Source organism: Poeciliopsis prolifica, unplaced genomic scaffold, assembly GCF_027474105.1.
Source record: "Poeciliopsis prolifica strain line A6 unplaced genomic scaffold, Auburn_PproV2 SCAFFOLD064, whole genome shotgun sequence".
Taxonomy (NCBI): domain Eukaryota; kingdom Metazoa; phylum Chordata; class Actinopteri; order Cyprinodontiformes; family Poeciliidae; genus Poeciliopsis; species Poeciliopsis prolifica.
This window is the reverse complement of record NW_026562439.1, coordinates 1,961,898-1,978,907: the sequence shown is the minus strand read 5'-3', so window position 1 is coordinate 1,978,907 and position 17,010 is coordinate 1,961,898. Positions and strand designations below refer to the sequence as shown.

Below are 17,010 nucleotides of genomic sequence, written 5' to 3'. Positions count from 1 at the left end.
CTCCACCTTCAGATTCCTGCAGACTTTTGCACTATGGATCGCTCTCTTTTTAAAAAAAATTTTTTATGGTCAAACATGAATCAGTCGATCATTTCTACGCGATTATGATACAGAATGTATTTGTGGCTAAAACAGGAAAGGGTTACAGGTTTTCATTCATTTTAGTTTCTGTGGTTCCTGCGATGCTCTAATCTCCTGGCTGACATGGATGCAGTTTTTTCCTTCAGGTTTGTTGTAAAACATTTCAGACACTCTTGGTTTTTATTCTCTAATGAAGCATCAAGTTATCGGCTCCAATGGCAAAGAAAGAAAAATCTGGAAAATGAAGAAACATTTGTGCGTTTTTATCCTGATGTATTTTGTTTCATGAAAAGCCTAAAGTAGATCAATTAGCCTTAATAATTTAGATGTATTGTAAAGTTGTTACTGTGACTTTAAGGATTCAGACATGTGGAGGTTTTTATTCTGTATTCAACTAAACAAAACACAAAAAATAATTTTTCTTTTACTATTAAGAGAAAAAAAAAACTGGACCTGACTGGTTTAGGCCTTTCTGACCTCTGATTGGTTCATCTCGTTTTTGTTTTTCTGGATTGGCTGTTCTGTTGCTGAATAAATGTAATGAGTGCTGCACCTTTTTTAGAAAAATATATTCAGTTAGTATTTATACAAAAACTGCTCAGCTTCCTAAATTCAGACTGAAAATAAAAATCGACATTAATTCAGTTTTTTATATACATGTATAGTTTTTAGAAATGCTTGTATAATGTGGTTTTTCATTCTGCTGTAAATAAAATATTTCCTCTAAACAAAAGCTTCTCCTTTGGTCTCATACATACAAAATAATAAAAAAAAAAAACATTTCAAAAACATCCTTTAAAAATGCCCATAATGAATACAAACGTCATGCCATAAAATTCAGTACTTTACACAATCCACAGCAACGTTCAGTCGCTAATGAGAACAGCTTTCATGATCCCACTGGGAGCTCCGAGTTCAGCGATCAAACACCAGAGCTTCTCCTTCTTCTTGTTGTCAGTGAGAAATCTCCTGAAACCGGGCAGAAATTTCAGTTAAAACATAAATTATTACAGCATGACAGATACTTCCCTCTAGTTATTTGTTTTTTTCACTACCTGCTGTCCTTAAAAATATACATCTTTTAAATTTATGCAGATGACTGTCACGTCTACTTTGAAAATCAGAAGATTTCGCTGTCTGGAAGTTTGACTGAGGTTGCTTTTATATAATAGGACAAAAAATGGATTTCAACCAAAAGAAATTTGGAGCATTGAGACACTTTGTGTAAATTTGTTTGTATCTCAGTTTCCCTGCTTCCTCCTGCCACAGCTGCTTCACATCTCCTCTGATTAGCTCCTCTGCTTCCGTCCTCTCTGGTCCCAGTATTTAGCTTCTGGTTTTAATCGTCTTCTGTTTGCTCTTTGTTCAACAAGCTCTAACCAAGTGAGAAAATTTTTACTCCCTTGAAGTTTTTTTTATTTGTTGCGACCACTGCGTTTTAAACACTGGAGTAACATTCATGTTGAGTTGCAGGTTAAACATCTCATTCTTTTTTTTAAACTGACCTCTGTCACCCTTTGGTCCTCTGTATCCCTGAGGCCCAGGAAAACCTCGTTCACCTGCAAGCACAGCAGGATGTTTTGACAGAAACTCTTAGTAACCTAGAATCCACAACATGCAGCCTTGATTTGTTGGCAGGATTTGGCCTCTCGCCTCATGAAATCTGGTAAGAAAGATTTGAAATATGTTTGGTTCTACAGAAATAAACCCTCCCTGCCTGGATGTGCCTCACCTTTTGCTCCTGGAAGTCCGTGGTCCCTTTCGGTCCCGGTCTCCCTGGTGGCCCCACAATCACTCCATGGGCTGAGAAGAATTACAAAAAATATTCAAAATTCACATTTAGACCAATTTATTTGACAATATTAAATCTATGTGTTACCTTTGATGTAGTCTATTATGTCAACAACGTTGGTGTGGGAACCAAACAGCTCTCTCTCTGGTGGCCCCGGGGGGCCGGGTGGTCCCCGGGGCCATGGATGGCAGGTCCATGGCGGCTCTGCTGCCTAACGGCTGTAAACAGGAGTTAGCAGCTCTGTTATCCAATTGTTACAGTTTGATGTATTTCTTTTCTGTAGTTTTCCTACCTTCGATAATTTCCATGATATTTGTGGCGTTTCCATGTGAACCCAACCAGGCGGGGCCCGGAGGGCCCGGAGGGCCAGGTGGTCCCGGAGGACCCTGGAAGATCCTGCTATTGTAATTCTCAATGATACCGTCCAGAACGCCATGAGCTGCAAATGACAATTAAAAATATAAATGATGCTGCTCAGCATTTTTAACTGGTTAAACTGTAGTTACTTAAACATGAGGAGTTTTTCTATCAGCTTCCTTTGATCTCAAATCTTTTTCACTATTCTAAACAATTCTAAACATTTTCCACAAGATGTGGAGAAATTCAAAGTTAGAGAAATTTCAGGTAATTTTTAATGTACCTTTGATGTAATCAGTCAATCTTCAGCCATGATGGATAAGTTAATAGAGTTCGGGCTCCACTCGGTGCTACTGCCCAAACCTGGCTCCCCCTTGTGTCCCGGAGGTCCAGGGGGCCCCGGTGGACCAGGAGGTCCGAACATGGGCCGACTCAAACCATCACCACCTGAAAAAAAGAGACTTTATTCCTCTCCACCTTTCCCACCAACAGGTTTGTGCTTCATGACCCGGTTCTGGTCCAGAACTCCGCGTTAGCTTCTCTTTACCATCAAACTCAGACCGGACATAATCTTGTCTTTCAGGCTTCAGCATGCCTCTGTTGTTGTGGTCAGTAATAGAAAACATTTGTCCCATTGGACCAGGAGGGCCCTCTGGTCCAGGGGCCCCGGGGGCCTGGAGGGCCTCTGAGGGAAACACCTGTAGGGGCAGCAGAAGGAGGCAAGGGTTAGTATTCTATAATGGAATGGAATATTCCATTATTCCCATTCCAGTCTGTCCCCAGACAAACACAAAAACTGCACAAAGAGGGTTGAGCCAATTTAACAATTGATGCTAAAATATCAACATTTACTCAAAAACATAAAGATAGCATCAATTTATACAATTTATCTGAAAGAAAGCCGATTTGGGGTTAAGCAGCGCAGTAAAGAAGAACGTCCAAACAAAACCCAACAGAACAGACACTGAATGCTTTTTCAGCTGCAGTTCACCAGATACATTTCCTGTCTGAACTCACTCTGCAGGTAGTCACGGATGTCCGAGCTGACATAGCTCCCGAATCCTTGCGGTCCAGGGGGGCCAGGCGGACCTTGTGGCCCAGGGACACCCTGTGCACCCGGGGGTCCTGGAGGCCCGATAAGAGACTGAAATCCATCTGCAGCAACAGAGATCAATCAGAATGAGAATGCCAATGCAGTGATATCTAATAGTTTGGATGTTAGAGTCTGGATGATTAAAGCTCTTACTTGTGAACAGGTTTCCAGGAGGCCCTGGAGGCCCAGGAGGTCCTGGAGCTCCAGGTGCACCCAGCACTCCTCTGTCTGGTGACAGACACAACACCCACAATCAGACAGAACCAAACATCTGCCCTACACTGAACATAAAGCAGGAACTTAGCACTCACGATTCATGAGGTTGTAGACGCGTTCAGCCACCTCCTGGGGGTTAAAAGGAGCCGCCAATACCTGGACCCCCAGGAGGTCCTGGGCCTGGTGACCCATAAGGTACACCCTCACTTCATCTCCTGGAAACGAGATAACAATAGCGTCATAACAATAGGAACCCATTAGCTTTGAAACACGAGATTATGTGTTATAATGAATAATGAACTTTTCCTCATTTCTCCATGTTTTTGATGTTCAGACAGATGGATGATGGATTCCTTTGATGCAGTTATCTTAAATGCAAAAGACTCCAACTTTTACTCTTCGTCTAACCCCACCTCTACTCTAATCCTAACCTTACTGCATCTTATTACTTCTCAAGATTCATCACTTTGATGTGATGCCACTTACGTTGCAGTAGACTGATGATGTCATTGACAGAGACGGATCCAGGAGGACCAGGAGGACCGGGCGCTCCCGGGCCGGAACCTGGTCAAAACAATATCAGAACAGCCAGAAAAAGAGCTGCGTCCTTCAGACTGATGTGGGACATGTCCAACATGGTGATCTTACTCTGGATGTAGGCGATAACTCGACTGGCTACGTTATCCACCAGGGCGTCTTCTGAAACACCAGGAGGGCCTGGTTCTCCCGGAGGTCCAGGAGGTCCAGCAAGTACTGTCTGATGCTGTCGCCTGTAGATCACAGCGGAAAGCCTCCCTAAGCTCTTTGATTCATGCTACAAGAATAAAAAAATAACTGAAAGTCTTACTCTGGATGTAGTCAGTAATGTACTGGCCAACAGCAAGCGATTCACTCCCAGGTGGTCCTGGTGGTCCTGGTGGTCCAGGTGGTCCAGGAATGAATGAGCTTCCTGGAAAAATAACAATATTATTAGTAGGAGCAACAAGAACCACTGAAGGAAACGACACAAATATCTCTGAACTCTGGATTTCAGACTGCAATGCTTAGAGAAATGAATCTCCAGACCAGCTTGTTTGGAAGGATTTACAGAGCTGCACCTGAATCAAACACAAAGCTTCTGGATCAATGTCCTTCAGAAAGATGTTGATCTTAAAGACACAGGATGCTGAGACCAAAGTAGAGATGTTGGGCCATGGATGGAGGAAGCTTACCAGAATATCTGCACTCTTCAGGCTGTAAAGCACGGAGGTGGTGAAATGATGATTTGGCTTGTTTTGCACCTGATCAGGTTTTCAGCTCACTGTAACTCACTGACAGCAGGAAACCTGGTATGTTTGTCCTGACATGTAACACAATCTGGATGCCTTTAAGTCAACTATCTAAACTTCATCTTCAGACATCAAAATATCTGGTTAGCATGTTCTCTGGTTTACATTTAATATGACCAGCTCTTGTTTTGTTACAGAATATCTTGCAGGATGCTTCATACAATCTGTTGACCTGATAACCTCCAGAAAGTTGCACCTTCCATCCCATCCATTTTCTGACATCCTTGTTCCTGGTGCCTTTCTCTAGCTAGACTTAGACTTAGACTTGACTTTATTGATCCCTTGGGAAGACTCCCTCAGGAAATTATAGTTACCAGCAGCTCACAGTAAGCATACCAAAATACAATAATAAATACAAAAAAATACAATACAAATACAACACAAAAGGAAATTATAGCAATTTGGTCGATAGATTGACCAGTGATATGGTATTGCACTGTATGGTTTGGCCTGATAAATATGGAGTTCACATTTGTAGAAAAACTACTCCTTCTTCCCTCTGTCCTGTGTCACCTCCGACCCCCCAGTGAGGAGTTGTACAGTCTGAAGGCGTGGGGGACAAAGGAGTTCTTGAATCTATTGGTCCGGCACGTTCCGGGCGAGAGGCAGGGTCACCCTGGACAGGGCGCCAGTCTGTCGCAGACATTGCACCTTTCAAATGTTAATATATTTAATGTAAAAAAAATTTTTTTTACCAGGTTCCCCTCCTGCCATTACTGGGCCACCTGCAAGACACAAAAAGTGGAAATATTCATCATAATTCCTCAGAAACTTAAACCCTGAAATGGTTCAAAATAATATGCATCATGGTCTGAAGAAGATTACACCCAGGGTTAGAGTTACCTGGAGCTCCTGCAGGTCCTGGAGGTCCAGGGAACCCTGAGACAGAAATCACTGATTAAAATCAAACACTAAAGGATCATTACTGAGACAATCATCAATTGTTTGGCCACCTAACAGCACCTGGCTGCCCTGGACCCCCTGGAAGCCCCGGCTGACCTGGTTCACCTGAAACAAAATCATTACATTTAGTCACACACTACAAACACAGACTTTCCCAAAATACCTGCATATTTTCTGACCTGGGAATCCTTGGGCTCCTTCTTTCCCTAAAAACAGGTCAGTCTGTGAGATGATAGAACTAAAGGAGAAGATATGCTTGCTAGATGTTTTGTAAGTTGTGCTGAAGACATGCTAGAGATAAAGAAAGGTAAACTTTATGAAGCCCTACCAGGTGGACCTGGAGGTCCTGGTGGTCCAGCAAAGAAGGTTTCTGAGGAGAAATGAGGAAAACTCCATCAAAAGTCACACAAAAACAAAAAGCATGGTTAAGTTTAAGGAGAGTGAGATTTGTTTTTTTGCTTACCAGATGTTGGCAAGAAGCTGCCAGGCTCTCCTTTCTCTCCTCGAGGTCCAGGAGTTCCAACACCTGAGTGGAAACAGATCAGAAAATCAACATATGATCAGACACAGATCACGCTCTATGCTGATGATACATTCTGCTATCTAATGTTGATAAAACTGGATTTGTATTTACCTGGATCTCCAGGAGGGCCTCTGCGGCCTGGGGGCCCCTGCTTACCTTCACCTAAACAACAGAGACAACTTCATTTATTTGCTCTGAATTCATTCAAATCAAGAAATCGCCTCAAGAGCCGATGGCCGGCAGGCATTTCTGACTCAGCACAAACAAATGGTTAATTCATGAGGAACTAATCAGCCATTTTATTCAGGTGATGTTGAATCTTAAAGACAGAGGATGCTGACACTTCTGCTGTGAACATACCAGGAGGCCCCTGAGGTCCAGGTTCACCTCGGGACCCTGGGAGCCCTGGGGGTCCAGGAAGGCCGGTTCCTGAAACAAGTTTGTTGTGAATTAAAAGATGCATATCAAAAACATTTCTTAGTCTGACCGAGTGATTCAAATCGTCTTACCGGGCTCTCCACGTTGACCTTGGTCCCCCTTGTCTCCCTTATCCCCTCGCTCTCCCTTTGTACCTAAATAATTGCAAAATATTCGTCATTCAAGGCTTTTTTTCAGATATCCAACATGTTTAAATTGAGGGGACCTTGATTACCTGGTTGGCCTGGGACTCCAGCAGGACCAATGGGACCAGACAAACCTGGGGGCCCAGCAGAACCTGGAGGTCCAGCTGGTCCTGGAGGTCCAGGAATAGCCACAGTGTCTGAGTCTACCGGATATGAAGGAAACAGAAAGAAACCAGACTGAACACAAGAGTCACAGGGGTTATCTGGTCAATGCTGGGAGAAGACATGAAGCTGTTCTCACTCGGGCCAACGACTTTACCAGGAGATCCTGGTTCACCTGAAGAAGAGAACAATTATTTCAAGCCTTCCAGGCGGGTTTCTTTACAGTGTGAATGTTATCAAAAAAGAAAAACAACTACGCTGTACCTTTACCACCGGGCTGGCCTGGAATTCCTGCAACCTGCATGAGGCACCAGAAAAGTACTTTATGAAATAGAAAACTAAACCAGTTTGGGTTCCAGGAGTTAAAGTTTACGCTGTGTACCTGGAGGTCCTTGGTTTCCGGAGGACCTGGAAAATAAACAGTTTATTTGGAAGGATTTTAAATTTTCTTATCTTATAGTTTGGCGAGTTTAAAACATCCTTAAACATTTTTCAGAGAGAATCTGAGAAAATATTTCTTGCTGTATGTAGGGTAAAAGCTCTGGAGAACTTAGTACCTTGGGGACCGATGTCACCAGGGAGACCCGTAAACCTCTAGCACCAGGAAGTCCTATTGAACCCGATTCACCTGCAGTTACAGCACAGATGTCTGTGTTGTGAGTTCTGCAGTGCTCTGCAGTAAGATCTTCCATCTCTCCACTCACCACCACTTCCTTTAGATCCCTTTGGTCCAGATGGGCCTTGAGGTCCAGGAGTTCCTGGTTCACCTTTAAGAAAAGTCTTACATTATACTGAAGCTTTTCTTTGAGGCAGATTGGTAGCAAACATTTTAAATTACAAACACTGTTGTCACTAATATTCTGACAAAGTAGATAAGTTTATCTTTGCTGTTGTTGACATTGAAATGTTTACCATTACTAGCTGCCTAAATTATCACTCCAACTCTCTGCAGATCCTCTTTCTCTGCATCCATGAACCACCTTTTCCCTACCAGCTCCAGATTCACCTGGATCTTCTGGCTACTTTCCTAATCACTCCTTACTCTCCTCTCCAGTCTGCATGCACTGTCCTTCACCTCTCTAATGCACTGTCTGTTGTATTGGACAGCTGAGCACATCTCTTCTCCTTTGGTACCTGAAATGTTCAATCTGTTTCCCAGCATTTCATACCCTTCCTCAAACCTTGCCACTCTCTCGCTCCCCTTGTCCATTTGTCTCAGTCCCAACACATATTTCTCTTGCATCCTTGACCTCCTCATACAGTTACACAATTTCTCTTTTGATACTTTGTCAAATGTTAATTTCCAAAAAACAACTACATGCCATGTAGAAGTCTCAGAGCCAAGGTACTGATCTTTTACAATTTCACTTGGCAAAACAAGGAAAACTGAGCTGTAGTACTTTAATACTAGCTAAAGACATAACCAGTTGTGTTGGTACGTACCCACTGGTCCACGAGGTCCTCTTTCTCCATTGTCCCCTTTAATTCCTGGAACACCTGGTGTTCCACGGTCACCTGCATCACACGTTGCAGATGGAGAGCAGAAGTAATTGTTACACTGGCTACAATATTCCTGTATTAGAACAATGCCAAACCAGATACCTGTTGAGGGTTATATACTATGTTGTAGCATATTTTGGCATTGACTCATGGTGAGTAACAACATGACTGATGTTAGTGCTTTAGCATTAGCTTCAACTAAAATCATGAATATTAGCAGAGCTAACCTTCAGCCAGTGGTTCCCATCAGAGGCTATTCAACATCTGTTCCACATGAGCTACTAGAATAACTTAGCAGGTCCATTTGATTCTCATGTCCCCACAGTGTTCAATCTAGGATTCGTCACAATAAGCTTGATTTCTTCAGTTGAACTTCAACCAGCCAATCAGCAGATAGAAGGAGGTGAAGTGAAAGATGATGTTGTGTTTTCTGTACTGTTTTTGAATTGGAGCCTGGCTATGGTTGCAGCTTGGAAATCGAGCCATTCACTTCGAGTTGGTTCCAAATACTGAGTGATTAAAGTCAGAGCAAGATTTAATATTCGGCTCGGCGTTTCTCTCCCACAGTGTGGATGGTTGTTTACAGCGCACACAGTTTCCAGTTAGCTTCATTATGTAGCTTCCTTCATAGTCAAGTTGGTCCATTATATACACCACAGCTAAATGTTGGCTATCGGGTAAAATCAGGTCCAACTGTTTAAAACTTCAGCAAAGTCCATGCTTCCAGTAAGACTGTCGTGTTTTGAAGAGTCTGAGAAAACAATGAAAGTGGGAAATGAAAGGAAGTTTCTGTACCTTTGGCTCCAGAAGGTCCAGCTTCACCTTGGAATCCCTTTGGGCCAGGTACGCCTGTTTACAGAAATATAACATTAATTATTGTCAAATCAACTTAAACATAAAGAAATGAACTGAAACCAACTTTATACCTGGGACTCCAGAGATACCCTGCTCTCCAGCAGCACCTTCAACAGAGTAATCAGTGGATGAAGTATTTTTATTTCTACTGATTTAAAATGTAATATGAATCCTGTCTTCACCTTTTGGACCAATGGGTCCAGGAGCACCAGCAGGACCAGGACGTCCTGGTTCACCCTGAGAACCTGCAGAGTCATAATCAAATCAGCACTTCCTGCCCCTCTAGCAGGAAGTGCTCAACTTGTTTTACATAAATGTGATTTGGTTCAACCTTTATCTCCTTTCTCTCCAACACAGGCGGTCCAGACTCCCCCCGGGGGCCCATTGGTCCCTCCCGTCCCTCTGGCCTGGTTGTCCTTCTGGACCTGGTTCACCTGGGCAGAAACAAGGAGATTCTCAGCTCTTTCCTTGAACTTCATAACAGAGAAAATAAGTCAAGTTTCCATTACCTGGATTTCCTTTTGGTCCTCTTGGTCCATCCAGTCCCGAGTGTCCAATCTGTCCAGGAGGACCTTAAGGAACAAAAAACTGATTAGCTTTGCCAAGTTTTTTTACCCTTTTGGAAGGGTAAACCATGGAGTAGTTTGCCCAATGTCTTACCTGGCAGTCCAGGAAAGCCACTATCGCCTGAAAAAAAGACAGACATTTAAAAAGGTTGATTCATCAAGTTTATGAAGTACTAAACATTCAGTGCAATATTTCCTCACCTTTTTGTCCAAGTGCCCCTGGATCACCTGTTCAGAGGTAGTCATTAGTTTGAAGATATGAATAAATCTTAAATTACTGTGAGTTAGTGGGTACCTTTAGGTCCTGGTTCTCCCTTCTCTCCTTTTAGAGAATAAGCAAGAGTTTCTGCAAAATAAAAAAATACCTTTAACTCAAAAATGCTTGGTTTTGTGTGTGTGTGTGTGTGTGTTTGTGTGTGTGTGGGTGTGTGTGTGTGTGTGTATGTGTGTGTGTGTGTGTGTGTATGTGTGTGTGTGTGTGTGTGTGGTGTGTGTGTGTGTGTGTGCGTGCGTGCGTGTGTGTGTATGTGCGCGTGTGTGTGTGTGTGTGTGTGCGTGTGTGCGTGCGTGTGTATATGTGTGTGTGTGTTAAATCCTGGTGCTTTGTTTCCACACCTCTCATAGCATTTGATTGTAGTTCTGCCCTGAGTAGCTGCTGAACGGTTCTCTGCAGGCCAGCGCTGTCCTGTCCTGGTCCGGTTCTTGTGCCTCCTCCAGGCCCGAGGTTGATTGAATTATCGGATCGGGTGAGGGTGGAACCAGAAGAAGTTCTTTCAATGTATGCTGAGTCCAGCGGGTCGATGATGTTGATGCCGGAGGAAGACGATAGGCGGCTGGCTGATGCACTGCCAGTGGCAGCTTCCAGAGCATCAACACGGTTCTTCAGGCGTCTCACCTCCTCACCTGGGAACAAACATTTAGAATTTATTTGTTTTCCAGTTAATTGTTTTATCAAATAGATTCCTATAACTGGTGTCTACTGAAGGTAAGACAAAAAATATCGTCATTCATAAATTCTTGTATCTCTTATCCAAGATGGTTCAAAAGTCCAAAAGGTCTATAAGAGCCATTAGATTTCGCTCTCTCCACTTCCTCCAGGTCATGTGTGGGAACTCATAGACATTCCCAAAGCAGCAATAGATTTGTTATGTGACCTTCAATGAATGTAATCTCTCCAGGAAAGAGCTGGCTGGACTCTCAGTTAAATTTCTGTAGCCTTTTTGCTCCAGTAAGGATGAGACTAAGTGTGACTCAATGTGATTTCAAGATTCCCTGCACAAACTTTGAATAACCAACCCGAGACCAGGTGATCAGGCCTTCACCAAAGGAACTGCCTCTTGGTAAATCACCATGAGGTTCTGCAAGGTACTGACTGGGTCTGGGTCCTGGATGATCAGCTCACTCTTCAAAACAGAATCAATATTTTTTCTCTAGATTTTTTCTCTTTACCCAAAGTGATGAGTCCGAAGAGCAGCCCCAGGAGGAGCAGCAGGGTGCAGACGAGGGCCAGCAGCCACTTCCACCAGCTGCAGCAGGAGCAGAACCCAAAACCCAACTCGTCTTCACGGATCTCTGAGAAACAAACAGCAAGGTGTGAGGTTAGCAGCTAGCTTCTGATGCTAACCGGTTCATCAAAACAGCATAATATCCATGGTTTTATAATAACTCAATAAATTGTACCTGCATAGGTTGCTTTGTCTTTTGTTGTAGATTTCAAGGTTGAAGCTACAGTAATAACATTTAAAGCAAACATCAATTATGACAAAACAATTAAGGAGGACAACTTTAAGAATCAAAAGGTCTGTTTACATTTGGCATCAGTTCCTTCATCCACTGCACTGGACAAAAGTTTCTGTTCTCCCTCTTCAGTGAGTCCTCAGAGTAAGTCCCTGCAAGCCCAGATATTCCCAACGATCAAATCAGCAATTAGACTCCTTCAGACAAATGTGTGAATCAATCTAAATGTAAGCATTTGCAGAATTTTAATGTGACCGTTTCTGTCAGAGGGATAGTGTAGTTAAAACCTGAGTAAGCGGCAGGCGCAGCAGACACAAACTGCTTGCCGGTGTCTTTGGCCAAGACGAGCCGCTCCGTCTCCTTCTTGATGGGAGCGTTGTCCTTCTCTATCAGCACAAAGTTGAAGTCTTTCCCTGAGGCCTCATAGCTGGTGGGACTGCTGGGTCTCACTATGAGGCACAAGGCAACATGATTTATAACCTTGCATTCTGGCGGTAGTCATGTGATGACAGCAGCTTCATTTTGGGTGTCATCAGCAAACAGGAGAGAGGCCAGATTTGAACCTGGAAGAATCCCTTTATGGAATTAGAAAAACCCAACTGTTTGCAAATAAAATCACTTTTGGCTAAGTCCTGTTTAAATGATGCTCAGTCTAAAACATTTTCTGCCTCCTCATCTGTGGGTCCAGTTATTCCAGAGACATTTTTCGGCACACCATAAACTGCAACCAGACCAAAACATGTTACATAACATTACACTATGAGCAGAGTTTTATAGTTGAGCGGATCATATTTTAACTGCATGAAATGTGAAAATGCTCATATTTGTGGGATCACTGCTTTACCTATCTGTGAGCCGGCACCAGCGGCTGAGAGGAGCGCTGGACTGGCCAGGTTATTCTGCACACCATATACTGGCACTGCAACGGAGAACACAACATCCAATGAAAGTGTGAAGGCAATGACAGCTGACAAGCTTTTATAAAGGAGCGGCTGAGGCAAACCGGAGCCGCTGACAGATTGTCCGGCGTTCGCAGAGGGAGAGCCGAGCGTCAGGTTGTTCTGGACTCCTGCACCTGACAGAACACAGCAGACCGGTTTTACCCATCTGTCACAGATGGCAGCCATGGACCATCAAACATTTCTCAGTTAAACCATCATGTTTCTGTCATATCACTGTGAATCATGTTGATTATTTAAATGCCATCAAGTGTTTTGTATGAGTAAATTTCTGACAGAAAACAACAATTTTAATGACTTTGCTATAACTTTAGAATTTTGTCTGGTTTTCTTTCTGAACATTGAAGATTTTAGTCGCTAAAATGCAAACTCACTTGATCCTGTTTTATAAGATGCAAAATTGTTGAGTTTTGCTAAATAACTATTGTCAAAATCTTGGGAGAAAACTCTTGGTTGTAAGATTATCTGGATCATATTTGATCATGTTTATAATATTTTCTCTCAGTGTTTTATTTTTAGTCGCTATAACAAAAGAAATCTCTAACCTCCATGGTGATCACATTTTATAGCTTTTATATTTTCTGGAATTACAAGGTACTTTCTGGAAACTTTCAACGTAGCTTTCTGGTACAAACAGTGCCATTCCTAGAAAATGTTTTCCTGGGACTCGCATGTCACCAACAGGGAGATTCCACCAATTTATACAATTTTCATGTAAGTTCCAGGAAAGCACCTTGGAGGAAAACTTTTCACTTCCAAGAGTTTATTCCAAAATAGGAACTAGGGAATAAGCTCTGAAGGTCTGTAGGGTTTATAAAGTCTGTTGCACATGGGAACATTTTGCATCTTGTTTGGTTTCTTTAACACACTGTTAAAAGTGAAGATGTTTGTGAGTGTTTTCTGTGACTGACCTAATGGGTAAAGATGGGAGGCAGTGGTGTAGTTGTTGGGGTTTGAGCTGTAATATCCGCTGCTCACATCTCCTGACCAAACGCTGCCGTATTGATCTACAACAAAACACAAAACACGGTGAACGGATGAAACGCTCTCCTGTGCTTGGCACAGATGTACGTTCCTCTCCAGCTGACCGATGGGACCTGAGGAGCTCTCCGGTGTTGCCTTGGCTTCCACACTGGCCTTCTTGGGAATGGGCAGTGTGTTGTTGGGGGACTGGGTGGGGCTGGTGCTGGTGGAGCGGTTTCCCCTCAGCAGGCGCTTCACGTCATCCAGCTCCGTCCCTGCGAGAAATAAAATGCCAAAAACTCCGTCATGACTGGGTTTTAAATCTGATCCACAGAAGTGAACAGCTTCAGGTTGGATGTTTAGAGGTGAGAAGCCAAATCAGTGAAGGACTCACATCTGGCTGGAGGTGAAGCACTTTGGAGCCTGGCTCTGATCTCACTCTCTAAAAACAAAGAAAAGTAATTACTTCTATCTTACCTTAGGCTGATCATTTAAAATTAATTGTAAAAATGTTGTTTAAAGGCCATTAGTGCACCTCTGCTTTGAGTTCTCCCTCTAGTGGCTGAAGTTGAAGTTGCAGTTGAACTTCCTAAAAAATCAAACCAAGATCAATTCTACTTCTCCCAACTGAGATCAGTTATACCTGCCAGTATAATCATTGACAGAAAATTCACATACCATACTCCTTCCTGCTGTACTCCAGGGAAGAATCAGAGCTTTCTGAAGCACAAGAAGCATCAAATGAAAACTTGCCCTGCATTGAAACCGCAAACAGTAGAAGACGTGATCTGTGACGAACCGTCAAAGACGTCTGACAGAGCAGCTGCCATGGTGGTCAGACTCTTCCTCTCCTTTGGAGGAGCTGAGTATGTAATGCCAGAGGATGATGAGCCCTTCTTTCCTTCCCTGGACCCTCCTGATGCGTAGCAGCTTTTGGTCACAGTGGAAACGGTCACAGCACCAAGACCCCCTTCTTTTTTAGTTTCTCTGCTTCCACTTCCAAAACTGTAGGAAATGCTAGAGGACCCTCCACCTGCCTCTTTAGACCGCTCTCCTCTCCCGGAGGCCACAGCGGCCCCTGAAGACCCTGAGGCCCCTGACCTTTCACCTGAGGACTGGGCAGAAGAAGTTCCTATGTTGGTGATGCGTACGTTCCCTGCTCCAGATCCACTGCGGTGGGAGCTGCTGGATTTGATCAGAACTGAACTGCTTGTTCCACCTGACCCACCGGAGCTGGAAGCAAAATCACCTGAAAACAAAGAGAGAAATCAGAAAATATCAGATTTCTTTCTGTGTTTTTCCCCATCAGAGTTTATTAAAGTGAAATTCCTGGAGGCAACATTGAGTGAAAAACATCAGATTCCTGAAACCAATTTTCATTTGCAAGACTGAACTGGCAAAGTTAATATATGATTTACAAAGTGAGCAGTAATGTTTGAGTTTTTTGTAAGTTGGAAACATTCCCAAACCGCATGTCTTAACATGTTTTATTACTGTAAGTCTGCACATCTTCCACTCTGATAACAACAATTTATTACATGCACATATTTCTGCTGCTGGCTAATTAGTTTTTTCTTATTCAATTAAAAATGAAAAAAACTAGATCATGTTTAGTTTTTACTGGAATAAATGATGAGAAGTCTGATTAGCACTGATACAAATTTATCATTGTTTTTCTGGTTTGACATGTTTTTACTACTTAAAACTTAAATCCATCAATTACTTACTTTCCTGTAAGTCATTTCTGCTGTAATGAGATACAAAGAACTAAAAAGACTAAAAACAAAACTGTCCCTTCAGCAGCCATGTTGGATTTTGAGGTGTGAAAACAGCAAAGCTTACTTTGTGATGTAACTCCAGAGGTTGTCACTGATTTTTTGACCACTGTAGAAAAAAAAACCAACAGTGAATAATTAAATCCAACTTCTGTTTTAATATTTGTTTCCAGCATGAACAGATATAAATTTGAAACTGGTAATATAAATTTATGAAACTTGGTTTATGAAATTATTTTTTAAATGACATCCTTAAAATATCATAACTGACAGCAAAATAACCTTACATGTGATCAACCTCAGTATACTTTGCATTATGAGTTATGAAGTTGTGTCATAATTTCTCTCTCATCACCTGAGCTGCTGCTGGCTGCAGCTCCTCCACCTGAGCTCACCACCTTCACTGCTGTCACCTGGTCCATCCAGCAGCTGGAAATAAATAACACTTTACTTTGCAAAGCAGACTTTAGAGCATAAAAATGGTAAATGTTCATGATGCTGAGCTCAGGTGTTATTACCACCTGAGGCAATTCATACTTTTCTGAGGCCGTGTAACTTTTTTTTTTCCCCATCAAGGCATCTTGATTGATTAAAAGCTTTAACCTGAAGACTTCCAGACAGACGGAGCTGATTAATGTGATTCTGCTGAATAAAGGAATCTGCCCGGAGAGAGCAGGTGTGAGGTTTCAGTCATGTCAAAAGGAAAGTATCAGGTATTTCCTCTCGTTATACATGACAATCAAAAGCAGCTTCAGGCAGGTGTTCATTTCAGCCGTTTTTTTATCATTATACTCATATTTTCTCACGTCCTGGTCACTTTCCCCAATTAGGATTATTTTTTTGTTAAGAAAATGACCTGAAGTCAAAATATGATTCCTCAAAATCATTCTTGCATTTCTATTAACTCTGTTAGTCAGGACAACAAGGAGCTCTGAGACAGCATCAACAGATTTTAAAGGGTTTTAATTTAATATTAATTCGTATGTTGTTTTTTTTTAATCATGGCATAAATTTTTTTAACCAACATAATTTTTTTATTTAGTTTCATTTCTGCTGCGGATCTCAGGATTTCCAAAATTCAACTTTTTTGTCACCATTTTCTGAGACAATTGTTATTGTGCGACAAACAATTTTTACACACAAATAAATCATTAAATTAATTGTATGACATTTCATATAATTTTTCTGCAAACCACAAAAACATAAATCAATTAATAACTGACTAATAAATAATCTGATTATTTGAATGTCTGTTTTTAGTAAAGAATGTATTTGGAGCTCAATTTTATGGTCTTGTATTTCATTTAATTATTTGTATGTTTTAAAGTATATATACTATTTTAGTTTTGTTTTTTACAGCATCTATAGATAATTAAATGTTTATGTTGCATTTCTGACATAAGGAAATGAGTTCTGTTTGACGCAGATCATTCAGGTGAAAATCGCCTCACTGAATCGGCTCTTTCAGGGGTTTTACTCAACAAAATCACCTGTTATCACATTAAAAACCTGTATTTAAGTTTACCTGTTAGATCATTTCTGCAGCGTTTTTCCCGTCCAGCTCCTCTCCTCTGACCAGATCAGGGAATAGAGATGGAAAGTCCAGGTTCTCCGTGGAAACTACGTGCAGCTTCTGG

The 17,010-nt window shown here is 42.1% G+C and overlaps 1 pseudogene; it reads right to left on the bottom strand.

Moving 5' to 3' along the window:
• Positions 1-44: 44 nt before the first annotated feature.
• On the bottom strand, positions 45-17,010 carry LOC129351105 (collagen alpha-1(XVII) chain-like; annotated as a pseudogene).